Raw genomic sequence first — 13,365 nt, forward strand, 5'->3', positions numbered from 1 at the left:
CTTGTTAAATGACAAAATGTTAACTGAGCATTTAGTTCGACCCAAAATAAAAAGTTTCATTTATTCCCATTGGACAGGAATAAAAAATTCAGTTTAGATCTGACTGTTTTTTTCATTTAGCTATTGAACTGAAAATCAGCTGTTAGCACAGTCCTCAGCTGAGGAAGTCTGGGCTGAGGTTAGCAGTGTTATTTGAGAGAAAACCCAACTTCATGAGGGTTTGCCTTGGGAATATATATGTACTATACATGCATATGTACTGCATTTGGAGAAGAGTGGAACACCATCTTCATGAAAAGATATTTCCATTTTCAAGAAAAACACCCAACAAATTTATTATACATTTTAATCTCAATCTAAGATAAATGTTTCCCATTTAGAAAAGAACATGCTTTTGGAATGATAAGGACAGAAGTTAGTTTCCTGAGTGACCAAAGCTGAACTCACAGCTGGACTGTTCAAAGTCTTTATTTTCTTTAATTTTAATTTTATAAGCTCACAGGTTATAAATCATCATTAATTTGACAGTCTGGCTTAGTTTAACATGCTGGCACGCTGCATTTGACTCAGGAGTTAAAATAAATTATAAAAAAGCTCCAAATTCAAACAAGCTTCCTCTAAATTATCAAATTTTAGCATGTTTTTAAAAATCTGCTTACCAGATTTAAGACTTGACTTCCCCTATCACTGTCTCTTCTGGAGTTCACACTTCGTTCACACTCCTGGCATGAGTTTTAGTAGGGTATGATTTAAGGGTTTCAGTCTTATGAACTTAAAAAGTTTTTGGAAAGGGCAAGTAACTTTCACATCTTAAGACCGGAGACTAGCTTGGAGAGAGAAAACGAAATCCTTAAATATGATATAGTAACAGATGTAAAGCTAAACCTGAACTTTGCGGCTTGATGTTTGACTGCCTTGTTGCACCAATGCATTCTGCAATCTGCAATGCAACCTTGTATCAAAATCCTGTTATCAAAGCTCCCTTTAGCTTTTTGTCAGTACAGAGGCATTTTCTAGGACCTGGATACTATTCTCCCTCTGTATTTCTAAATAAACTCCAAATTTCTGCCACTATGCAGATAGCTGCTCTAACCTACTCTGTGTAAACAACAATCCATGCGTTTCTCTCAGCTGAGAAATAAGATGCCTGACCTGATTCCCCTCTAAGCTGTTTGCCTTCTTGTCTCGAGCTTTTTTCCTCTGGAGAAGACTTTCTTCTGGCACCGCTTTCCTTTCTCCAGCTTCACGCCAATCCTGAGCTGATTATTGAGTTCAACTCCCTGTCACCACTGACAGAGAACTCCAGGAGCGAGCTCCTGCCTGTGCTAACTCCTGTCCAGCCTGTTTCCTGCCCTGACTTTACCCCTCTGCAGGCCTTGGGGCACTTGTCTCCCCACCTCAGACAGTCTTACATCTTGGGCAATCTTATCTTGCAGACAGCATGTAGCTCTTAGGGCTTTTTCACCCTTTCATAGCCTAACATTTGATATGATAACCAGCTGAGGGAACATGAAGGAGGAGGATCTTACCAAGGAAAGAGCAGACCTCTTCAATGTGTAGAAATACCTGATGGGAGGGAGTAAAGAAGATGGAGCCAGACTCCTCTCAGGGGTGCCCATGACAGGACAACAGGCTGTGGGCACAGACTGAAATGCAGAAAAATCCTACTTAAACATAACAAAATCTTTTTTACTGTGAGCGGGGTCAAACACCAGAACAGGCTGCCAAGAGAGGTTGTGGAGTCTCCCTCAGAGACATTCAAAATCCGACCGGACGTGGCCCTGAGCAGCCTGCTCTAGCTGACCCTGCTTTGAGCCAGGGCTGGTCTAGAGACCTCCAGAGAGAGGTCCCTTCCAACCTCAGCTACTCTGTGTGATTCTGTGATCTTATTACAAAGATGGGTAGGAGTGGAAGCAGGTGCAAGAAAGGAGAGATGAGATCCAGAATGAGAATACAGATTTAAATGATGAGGGATGAAAATACACTTTAGGAAGCTGGAGAGAGAAAGAGAAAAAAAGAGGCAATACAGAGCAAAGAATCTGAGAGAAGCACGGTGGGAGATCCTAGCAAGCAGGTCTACTAGCTTGTGTATACTGCTATCTATTCATTTGCTTAAAAATCGAAGCCAGTGTTCTCCCTGAACTGGCATCTCAATCTGATTATGACCAAAAAATTTTGTTTGGGCACTTCTCATGCTACCGATCCATGGGTGACTTAAATAACCCAAACATTGGCTAGCTGCTAAGGAACACAGTGGGCTAATTTATTAGCGTTAAATGTCTAGAAACCTGGAAGAAATGCCAAATTCCAGACAGCAAGGAGATCTGCACGATGCCTGAAAAGGACTGCACAAAATCTGAGGGAGGTTTGGCTCTCACTTCGACCTGCTCTAACCCATATTTCCCCATCCCTACTCCTCTTCCCTCCAGCTCTGACAAGCAGGTAACACTGCCACCTCCGCGCTATCGTCTAAGGCTAACAGCTCACCTGGAGGGACCCAAAGGCTCTGATCCCAGACAGTTGCTCTCAGCCTGGTACAGAGATGCTGATCCCTCCTCCCAAGTTCCTTCACTGGTTATACGTTACCTAGTTGTGTTACTGAAGATTCATCTCAGCTTTAAAGCTCTAACACAGAGCTCCCCTTGGCCATCGTTCAAGAACACTTCATAAACTCCTCTTTCCTCCCCAGCGGTTTCTGAAACCCCCATATCTTGTGAAAGCTGAGCCCAACCTGGGAAAAAGGTGGCATGTAAACAGATGAGGAACATGTGTTTCCAGATGGGAAAAGGTGTAATGCAGACAGCTTAATTAATACAGATAACCCTGAGCTGGCAGCTGTAGTAACAGAGTAGTGGGAGAGTTGCCAAGGCATTAGAGGGAGCTGACAAGCGAGAAGGAGGTAAAAATTCAGATACTAGATGATCACTTTTTTGTCCAGACCCAGGTAGGCTGGGATTTGGATTTTATTTTTCTTTGATGCAGCAAATGTGGTTTCTTACTGTCTTCCAACAGGTATTTGTTTAACTCAGAAAATAGTCATATGGAAATGATTTCCACTCTCTCTTCACAACCATCAGGACTATAATGGCAGGTGTTGCAGGGATGGGCTGAAAAGCATGGGAAGAATCAAAGGCAGCACCTGTCTGGGTGAAATACTGTTTCTAGTTTTTCAATTCCATCAGCATTGAAACTATTTTTAAGGACATATTCATGGTACAGGTTTTAGTCATTCCCTAAAGATAAGCCTAAAGCACAATTAATGTGTTTCTGAGAGGCTGATATCAGTACAATCTTCTAAGCTTCCCTTAGAAACAAATGTGTAATTTTTCTCACTGACCTCTTGTACTGTGATAGAAGTGTGGAATATACTATTTTCAGATACATACACCGTTATAGCAACACAGCACTCCCTAAAAGGAGTGCTTACTCAGTGATTGACTAACATCTGACTACAGCATACATACAGCGTTACGGCGTGGTTTCTGCTTAGGCAATGGCCAGACAAATTATACGCCCTCCTAGAGAGCAAGACTTAGCCCTATTGCATAGCATTTTTCACCTCTCAGTATCAGAGAGTTCTTGGAGGGAGAGTAATGTCACAACCCTATTTCACAGTGAGGAAAATGAGGCAGAGACAACCTAAGCTATTGACACAACCAAAATCAAAGAGCAAGCCAGAAGCAGAGAAAGCAGTAGGACCCAGATCTCCTGACTCCCAGGTTATACCCTCTCACACTTCCTTTGGCAGTTTAAATCTGCTAACCTGCCTGCATATGTTGCCGAGCACCACTCAGAGTTTGCAAGCTTTTGATGGGTTAATTAGCACTAAAGCATTTTTTCTTCTGTGGTCTAGACATAGAAATATCCAGATTTTGTTTCCCTTGAAAGGCAGCCCATCCTGGAAAATGTACTCGATCACCCATTTCCATGTTTTTCTAAGGCCAGATGGGGCTAAACATGATTTGAAGATTTTTTTCTTTTCCTTTCTTTAATGTTTCTTTTCCTTTCTTTCACTGACTAGCAGCTTGTTTTCTTTTGAGGATGATGCCAACTATAAAATAAAAAATACAACTTCCAAGGTGGGGAAATTAGAGAATGATGGATTTACTGTTGCCAAGAAGAAATAATAATTCCTGGACCTAACAAATAAGTCTGAAAATAAAGAAGGGATTATTAAACGTTATATAATTTCAACAGTATAAAAGCAGAGAAAACTTTCAAGAGAATGCCCTCATTTTTTTTAACACTCTGGAGACCATGGATCATATTCTTCACTTAGTTATGCAGCTGTAAATATGTGGTTCTTTCTACTCCACTTGAACTATCCCAGATATCTCTGGTATAACAAAAAAGGATCTCCCTCTCACCCTTCTCTTCCATGTGTGTATGCTTGCATACAGGTAATATATTACAGGTCTGGGCCCCAGACAGATACTATGGAACTAGATCTGAATTTTCCCAGAGTGTAGGGGCTTCATGTTTGGCTTTTTTGCTCCTAAACTGAGTGGTCCAAATCCACTTACTTCAAAATCTGGGTAAGCACTGACACCAATCTAATTCTGAATTTGAACTTCACTGCTATTATATTCATTTCTAAATACTTTTCTTCTGAAGTACAAATACAACTTTTGAACACATTCCCGAAGCAGTTTTGCTAATATACACACAATAAGTAGCAGTAAGATTGACAAAAAGGTGTCACTGGCACCCATTTGGGATTAGCTGTGCAATTCTTTCCTGGTGTTTCCATTTGAGAAATGTTCTAAATCTGTACTAACTGACTGTCTTATGCCACACCACAAAACTTCTTATTTTCTTTTTTCTACATTACAAGTCACCAAAAAACCGCTGGGCTCCACTATTTGCATTTCTTTTGTTTACAGACACGCTGTCAAACACATCCTGCCCTAAGCAGTCAGTGTATGCCCTAAGCAGCAGTAAATGACCTAAGCAGTCTTTTTGCCAGCACTCAGAAAAGCACTGGCCATCTGAATGTCAGAACTGGTTAATGATGAGGATAACATACACTAGATTTCTTTTTTTTTTAATCAGCTATGCATTTGCTGACACAAACTGTGTAATGTAATACCACAGTGTGCATCAGATTTATTAGTAAAATTTTATCTTTTTATGCCAAATCTAGGTTGCTGCATATAGTAATCACCTAATGTACTGCCAGAAACAGATGCACTTCAGTATGAATGTACAGTATTGGGTTTCACACCAGACACTAATGACTTAGGCACTCCACTCTTTTGTTGGACATAAACACTGTATTGTTTTTCTATCAAAGTAAAGTTTATGAATGCTGACATACAGTAGTAACATTTACATTCCTGATCAAGACTTAAAAAATCTGCTTGAGGCAGCAAAGCACACGTCAGGGTGATAAATTTTTATGAAAATATACTATTTAAGGGGTAAAATAGGTTAAATATTCAGAAATGTAGTTAATTTTAGACACATTCAGAACTCTCCTTCCTGATTTGCGAAGGCTTAATTCCAGTTCTTTGCTAGTGTTATTGCCACGGATACACTGGTGTAAAAATATAGTAATGAAGTGCCATATCAGGCCAAAGGTAACCCTGCAGTGAAAAGGGCGTAATTTAACAGCTCTGCATCCTGATCTCATTCACAAACACAATCCCCCTCCCCTTTCCCTCAAATTCCCCTCAAGCCAGACTCACTATCTGTCCTATCAAAAAAAGCTAACTAAGGATGTCAAGGTTAAAGACCACCTGGGAATTGCTGACACTTCAGGTGAGGGCATTTTGCATGTCCTTGACTATATGATACAGTTGACAGCCTGATCCACATGTAAGCCAGAAAACCTGGATTATAATTTGGGTTCTTCAGAAGGCCTGATGTAAATGATTTCACATGTCTTTGCACCTCCCTGTCCTCTGTTTTCCTTCCTACCTTTTGTTTTATTTACTGAGATTGTAATTCTTTAGACAGTAACATACAGCATTTAGCATAACTGGCTACAATCCCAAATGTGAGCTTTAACCACTGGGTTGGTCCAAACAATATTGAGGCTTTACTAACAGATTCACTTTCCTACCCTGTTTAAGTTGGTAGTTTCCATACTGGGAGCTCTCTAGTGCAGTGGTGGTGTTCTGTAAATATCAGAACAGTACCTATCATATCGTGGATAATTAACATATAACAATAAAATAATAACTTACACTAGTATACATCTGTAGTGTACTGGAAACATTAATTCTCTGTAGGAAAAGGAGTGTATGGATTTCCGCTAGGATCTCTGTGTAACGATAAAAAAAATTAGAGAAGCTAATGGATATCACAGACGTGTCCCTCTGCTGATAGCAGAGCAATATAGAGACGCCGGTATTACCACCCTAGGCTCTCAAGGAGTCCGTGTCTGGGCACACACTCCGCATACTGTCCCCGAACATGTCCCTGAACATGCCAGAAGTCCAATCTCCTCTAACTTGGTTTTACACCTCACTTCCTCCATGAGGTCCACAGCCATTTGAAGACTTCTCAAAACTGTCAGGGAGTAGCAAGAGCATTGCTGCCCTGTTAGGGCAGGGGAGCTGGGAACTAAGTGTGACAGCAAGGCAGGCAGGGGCAATGTCCTCACCAATGAAGGGTGCAGGTTTACAGTATGTGAGCAAGAGCAGAGCAGGTCTGGTGATTGTAGCCAGGTTCAGCCAAGAAGACTGACCAGCTGCCCAGACCACCAGACAAGTCCACAGTGAGGGGACAGGTCCCAGGTCAGGCCAGGAAGTCAAGTCTGCAGGTTAGGCTCAGCAAAGGCCATGGCCAGGTATGGGCATAGCTGCAGTGCAGCTCAGGCAAGGACCAAGGGTGAAAGCCTCAGCTTAAAAGTAGCTCCTGAGCAAAGTGGGCAACCATGGCTTCTCTCTGATTCAAAGCCAGCTGTGGACAGCTGCACTATCAAAGCTGGCCCTGAGCCCAGGCAGCCAAACCCCTGGCAGGGAGGGGGATATGCTTAGGGCCCTGACAAAACTGCCTGTTGCCACCCTAGGGGGAATGCTGTTGCCTGTCCAAAGCTGGCCTCAGAAGCAAAGGTGTGACCCATGCCAGATCGCCAAAGTGAGTGCTGAAGTGTTGGACACTCTGCACTTGCAGCAACAGGAAGACTGGAAATTTAGGAGAAGCACATGCTGCCTTGCACATCCCATCTCTTCGTTCAGCATCCTCAGAAGCCAGACCAACTTTTCAGTGCTCTGGCATAGGCAAAACAAGAAGCAAGTAATTAGTGTTTGCTGTCCTATGTATTTTGCTTACGTCTGGGGCCAGGTCTGCAGAGTTTCTCTTCCTTCATTTGTCCATCCCCAGAAGCCATTCCTCAGGACTCTGACCCTGGTGACCATCTTCTGGTTCAGATTGTTCCTCTGCAACTTCCTTACTTATTCTTGTCTCCTTGACTAGCTGCAGATAATTGCATATTCCCAGCTCCAGATCTGAATATCATTCACATTTGTACATGGTCTCTTTGTTCAGTGCTGTCCTACTCTCCATCTCCTCTCCTGGGCTCCACTTCTAGTCTTTCTTTCCCCTCCATCTCCATTACCTTTTTCAGTCCCTTTTTCCCAGCAATCCCCGTTCATATCTCAAGGAACACCCTACTACCAGAACTGTCTCCTCGTTCACAGCAGCTCCCTATTCCAATCTCCTTCCCCACCAGTGCTAAGTTCTGCTTTGGTATTTCATATACCTGTTAGATATTGGGTCCGTGTCCACTTCCCTACTGCCTCCCTTGCCTGAGTCACAATCTCAGCCAGTTCTGTTCCCTTTCACCTCTGCTGGCAGTCCTACTTTTCTTCCTCTCTTTGCTCTGAATCTATTCCTCTTGTCCCCAAGAAGATTCAACTATTTGTTTTCCTTGCCCTTACCTAGACCAGACATAGCACACATCTTTAGTTGCAAGGAAAGTCTTGCCAAAACCCAAGGTGCAAAATGGCCTGTACAGAGAGACACTTCAGGAATTTCAAACTGTTAAATTCTAGCAGGTCTTTTCACAGTATTTGCAAAATTTCTCTCACAGGCTTATAACTTCACCATATGTCCTCAGTGTTAGGTGGAACAACAGAAGTCATATTGTTGACATGAAGCTTTCCCTCTCTGCTTTCAGCCTCATCACCCCAGAATATGCTACATCTGTGCCTTAAGGCATTAGAGTTCTAGAGCTTTTCAAGGAAAAGTTTGCCACAGCTTTTTAAACATGGTCAGAACCAACATATTTTCCTCTAGTCTTATTTTTGGAAATGGCTGAATTGAGTTTTCCAAAATAATCAGCCTTGGGCAGACACCTGACATGGAAATTTTCAGCCCAAACTGTTATAAGTTTGACAAAGTTATACAGCAAGGAAAAGCAGGGTCTTATTATGGGAAGAGCAGGGACAGACAGGTAGTGCTACCAACCACATCTGTGATATTGATATGTTGTAGTTAACACCATTAATGTCTTAGCATAGGTTATCAAATAATTTCTGTGATAATCCCTTAACTTTGCAAAATATTAGTTTTTCTGGCCAAAATCTTCTATGCTTGGTATTTGACCAAAGGCAATTTTTTGAGAACATTTGGAAAAACAAAACAAAAAACCTACTGAGACATTTCTGAGTTATGTGTGAGAGAGAGAAACGTACTCTACATATTGACCATTGTTAGAAAGGTTTTCCAGGACAATTATTCAAAGATGGCTAAATAACGAAACATGAAACTTGGCATTTGAATAGCCTGTAATGAGCGGTACTTGCCTGGATAAACTCAGAGCAGGTGAAGGGAGGGAAAGATCACCACCTAGCAAACAGCTGGGTTGTCCTTCCAAAACCTATAGATGGAGACTAAGGTGAGGGCATTTTTGGCAGGTTTGGAACTTCTCCCTAGGTGCTGTGCATGAATCCGTATTTGCCTCCTCTCTGCCATTAAGTAAGAATGAACTCAGGCCCTGGCTTGCTCTTCTGAGCTCCAGCTGACTCTCCACTCTTAAGCAATCTCTTGAATCCTGTATTTATAAATGGGTGATGATCATAAATGAGTTGCCATGGGTTGCTGGTTTTGGCTATTCATCCCTGAATCGATGACTTTATCCAGACAGACTTGCCAGATGCCCTCCAAAAATCAGCCACCTAGAACAGTAAGTATTATCTACACCCAAACAAATCAGTGCCTCACTCTCTCTTTGATATGCTGTGAGCATTGTGGGACCATAGCCATTCTTTCAAACTGCTGTCCTTGTCTTAATTTCTAATTATTCATGGGTACCTTAGGCAAATGTTATTTTTCCTTTATCCTTAAATCTTGCCCTTGAGCCCTCTTTGGAAATGCTCATAATCTCTACTGTTCTGTCACCTTTGGACTAGCACCTCTTGTTGCCCCTGACATTACTTACTTCAGACATGACCTAAGGCCATTTTGAAGCATGAAGTTGGCATCACTGAGACTGCTGTCTTGTTGTGTCTCTAGTAAAAATACTAGGTAACTCAAAGCCATTTCTCTCAGTCCTGTGAAAAAAACACTGCTGCCTACCTCTTCAGTGTTTTCCCCTCAGTTATTTCAGCCGGCAGGTAATGTCTAATATGTTGCTTTTGTTGCAATCTAGATGCAATTTTGAGGGAGGGACCAAGACACAGGGGAAGAAGAATTTGGAGAGCTGGGATGTGGTCACACGGCTGGGATGCTAGCTGCAGCATGCTTGCACATTATTCTCTTAGTGAGGAGCTATGCAGTTTTTCTGGGTTATCACCCAGTATACACCCAGTATACACTGCAAGAAATAATGGGGTAAACATGCTGGAGACTGTGGCATGGGGAAATCTAAACAGTCCATTTCCCCTCTCTGTACCTGTTTTTCCTTTCCTTTTTCTTCCTCCACAGTGTAAAACATATGTCTTTTCTTGTATACAACCCCATACAAAATCCTTAGCTTGCAGCATAAATTCAGGTCAAACAAAACTACAAACAAAATTGCACAGAAAGACCTATAATGTACTGTAGGCAGCAATCACACTGTCTGCCAGATACAGCCGGTTCAACTTAGCTTTTGCCACCACCTAAATTCACAAATGACAAAGTCCACCATAGCTCATTTCAGTGGAATTAAGCACTTTTTTCTCATTCTAGAAAAGTCAGAGATGACCTTCACATTGTTACATTTTACAGATATAATGTTAATTTTCAACATTTTGGTTGGCACTACTTTTTATTTCATAAAGAAGTTTTTCTCTCCCTCAGAATCCTATACAACTGAATTTGTATCCGCAGATGCACCCAGCATTTCTTCATGTGTGTCAGCCAAAATAGTCTGTGTAAAAACACTATAACATTCCTAGAACATGTTTTCTGAAATAGACACAGTGTGATCAACTGGTTATTTAGCACGGGTTTGGGGCATGACTGGTAACATCCAAATTTATAAACTTACGATCTTTTTTACATGACACAGCAGTTGGATGACTGCCACTGATGTGTGAGGATGCATATGCAATTAGAGAGTTATCCTCCACTTTGGGAGGCAAGGTTCTAGGCTGCAGAGATGGAACAAATTTGGGATGAACCACAGTTTGTATCAGGCTGTCACTGTGCTGAGTGTAACAATAAATTCTCTATGGCACACCACACCGCACCACTTTGCATTCTCCTTGCTCTCCAAGTTTTCCATGCTGCATATGTACAAATACTTACAACACCAGGTGGATATATCATAGATAACTGTAGTCACTTAAAAATTAGGTGTCTAGACTTGGCTGATTCTATAGGCTTCCTCTGTAGCCAATGAAGAGATACAGACGCTTCCCAGGGAAATTCATCTGATCCCAGCAGAGACATCAAAGGTAAGTGGAATGAATTGCCTTCTGGAGATGCTAATCTTCCGCTGCTGAGCAAAGGAAGGGCCTATATGAGGAGCTAGACTACTTGTCTATATTTCAGACAGCTCATACTAGTTGAAATGAATCCTACCCAGCATGTCTACATCTACATACACACATTATGGAAATCTTCTTGACCTATTCTCATTTAAATACTGTATCACTGATCAGAATACATCCAGCTCTCTAATATATTCTGCAAGATGACCATCAGCCAAAGATTTCTTTTTCCAGGCACATCTTTACTGTAGCTTAGAGTGGAATCAGACTAATACCAAGCAGTAAGTGGCAGAAATATTTATTTTGGCTCCTAAATACGAAATTTAGCTCATTCAGCATTCAGAGATATTGGCAGGAGAAATGGTATAGTGAAAGTTTTGATTTTTAACAGTGTCTGCACCACCTGATACAATGGAAAATATTAAGGATTTTCCTTGTACCTGTGAGTTTAGAACAAGAACACAGCAAGGTTCAGAAATGATTTAGCAGAATCTGAAGTATGAATGTACGGAGTACCTTTAAAATGGTGGAGGTTGATAAAGAATACTACAGAGTAAGTACAATCATTTGCTTTTGTATGAAAAAATATATTGTCAGTGACAGAATAGTGCCTATGTGTCTGCCAGCATAGTTCTCAAATTCAATGAGGGCTTTTGCTGCGGGCATGGTTTCATAAAATATTTCTTCCTTACATCTTAACTAGCAAATACCAAAATAATATGAATACGCCTTATGAGATAGGCTCCCAGTTTATAGGTGGATAATTCAGGCACAAGGAGATGACCCTACCATGGTCCCACAGCCAGCAGTAAAGGTCAGGGTTTCTGAATTTCATGTCTGTGCATCTTGCAGAGGGGTCTCTCTCCACTTCTCTGCAGTGATCCTATAAATGCCATTCGTATTCTTGGCTCAAAAATCTTGTGGTATTTTTTTTCTCTGCTACCATCATCCCTCACTGCCCACTCTAGGTGGCCCCTTCTATCCTCTACACCTTGACTTTGTCCTTTAGACCTCTTCCTGATTTCACTGTAGCTTTCTTCTCCCTTCCTTATGCAAAGGCTGCTTGTGGCAGCTGAGCTTGTCCCCTTACTGGGCTGAGAAAGAGGAGTGCTCACTTCCTGATAACATGGCAGGTTAGAGGGGCTCAAGGTTTACTATCGTACACAGCCTCACTTATGGAAGGACGAGAATCTTTACTAAAGGCTTGCCGTAAACAGCAGGGTTTTGGCATCCTGGATGCCATGACTCAAACACCTCTGCCCCATCACACTGTGCAGAGCTTTGAGATTTCTTTTGTGTTTCATGAATTTCTTCCTACCTTTTGAGACATATAAACCACCTTGCTGACAATGACGTAAAGATATTTTTCCAAACATTTGCCTTTGAAAAGCCTCAAGTTTCTGCTGGGTAGCACTCAGCATTTTCAGAAGTAGAATACTGATGTCAGCATTCTTTTACATGACATATTTTTCTTGCATGCCTGTTCTTTTTCCTCCATACATCCATGCACAAACCAACTCCCCATTTACATGGTAAGCATTGTAATAGCATACTATATTGTTTTGGGAACACAGACTGGATCATTTTTGGAAAATAATCGCTATATAAAAGGAGTTTGCAAAATGGAAAAACTAATAACATTTTCCTACCCCTTACCTACTCCTGCCTCCTAAGGTTGATCACACAAAATTGGATCAGGCTCCAGAAACAGGAGGTACATTACTGATGCAGCAAATAAGCTGGACTCTGGGACAGCCTGGATGGCTTTAAAGTCCATCTTCAACGTCATAAGTTGATAACAGATGATTTAATTTTTTGTTGGATGTTTTCATTAAATAGGAGCTGCAGTGCAAGCTCTGCTGGGCAGTGGAAAGGCAGGAAGCATAGCTTGTGTAACAAGCAGCAGGCACTGCACATGTTTTGTATTCAGCCCTTTGCCTGACTCAACAGCAGTGTTGAATGGCCCTGCTGGGAGCCACATCCAGAACTTTTTGGCCAGAAAGAATAGTCAGCAGAGTGCCAAGGTTTGCAAAGGTAAAGCAAAAGGGAACAGAGGGGGCTCTTGGAGACCTGAGAGTTGTGCAGAGAAATAGCCTGTGAAGGAAGATGGTGAATTACCCCCTTCCAAAGAACTGTACCAAGTGCTCTCAGGCTGAGAAGGCTCCGAGAAGTAATGTAAACAGAACAGTGGAACTCTTTTGCAGATGGAAAATTAAGCTAATATCTCCCACTTTGGATCAAACCACATCCTATTTTCAGGATCATTGAGCCTAGCCACATTAGACATGTTTCTGGCCTACTGTGCTTTTCTGAGCCCAGCAGTACCACAGCAGACATACAGTTTAGCTCACAGAAGCTGTTACATTCCAGTTTTCTAGAGTTATGCACTGAAAAAAATAGCACATGATAGGATAGCCTAAGTTGTCCAAAGAGGACTTAGATGCATGAAATCCCTTTGAGTCTCAAAATTCAGGCTTGTTTTTTAATCATCTGGACATTT

Source organism: Apteryx mantelli, chromosome 1 (assembly GCF_036417845.1).
Source record: "Apteryx mantelli isolate bAptMan1 chromosome 1, bAptMan1.hap1, whole genome shotgun sequence".
NCBI lineage: Eukaryota > Metazoa > Chordata > Aves > Apterygiformes > Apterygidae > Apteryx > Apteryx mantelli.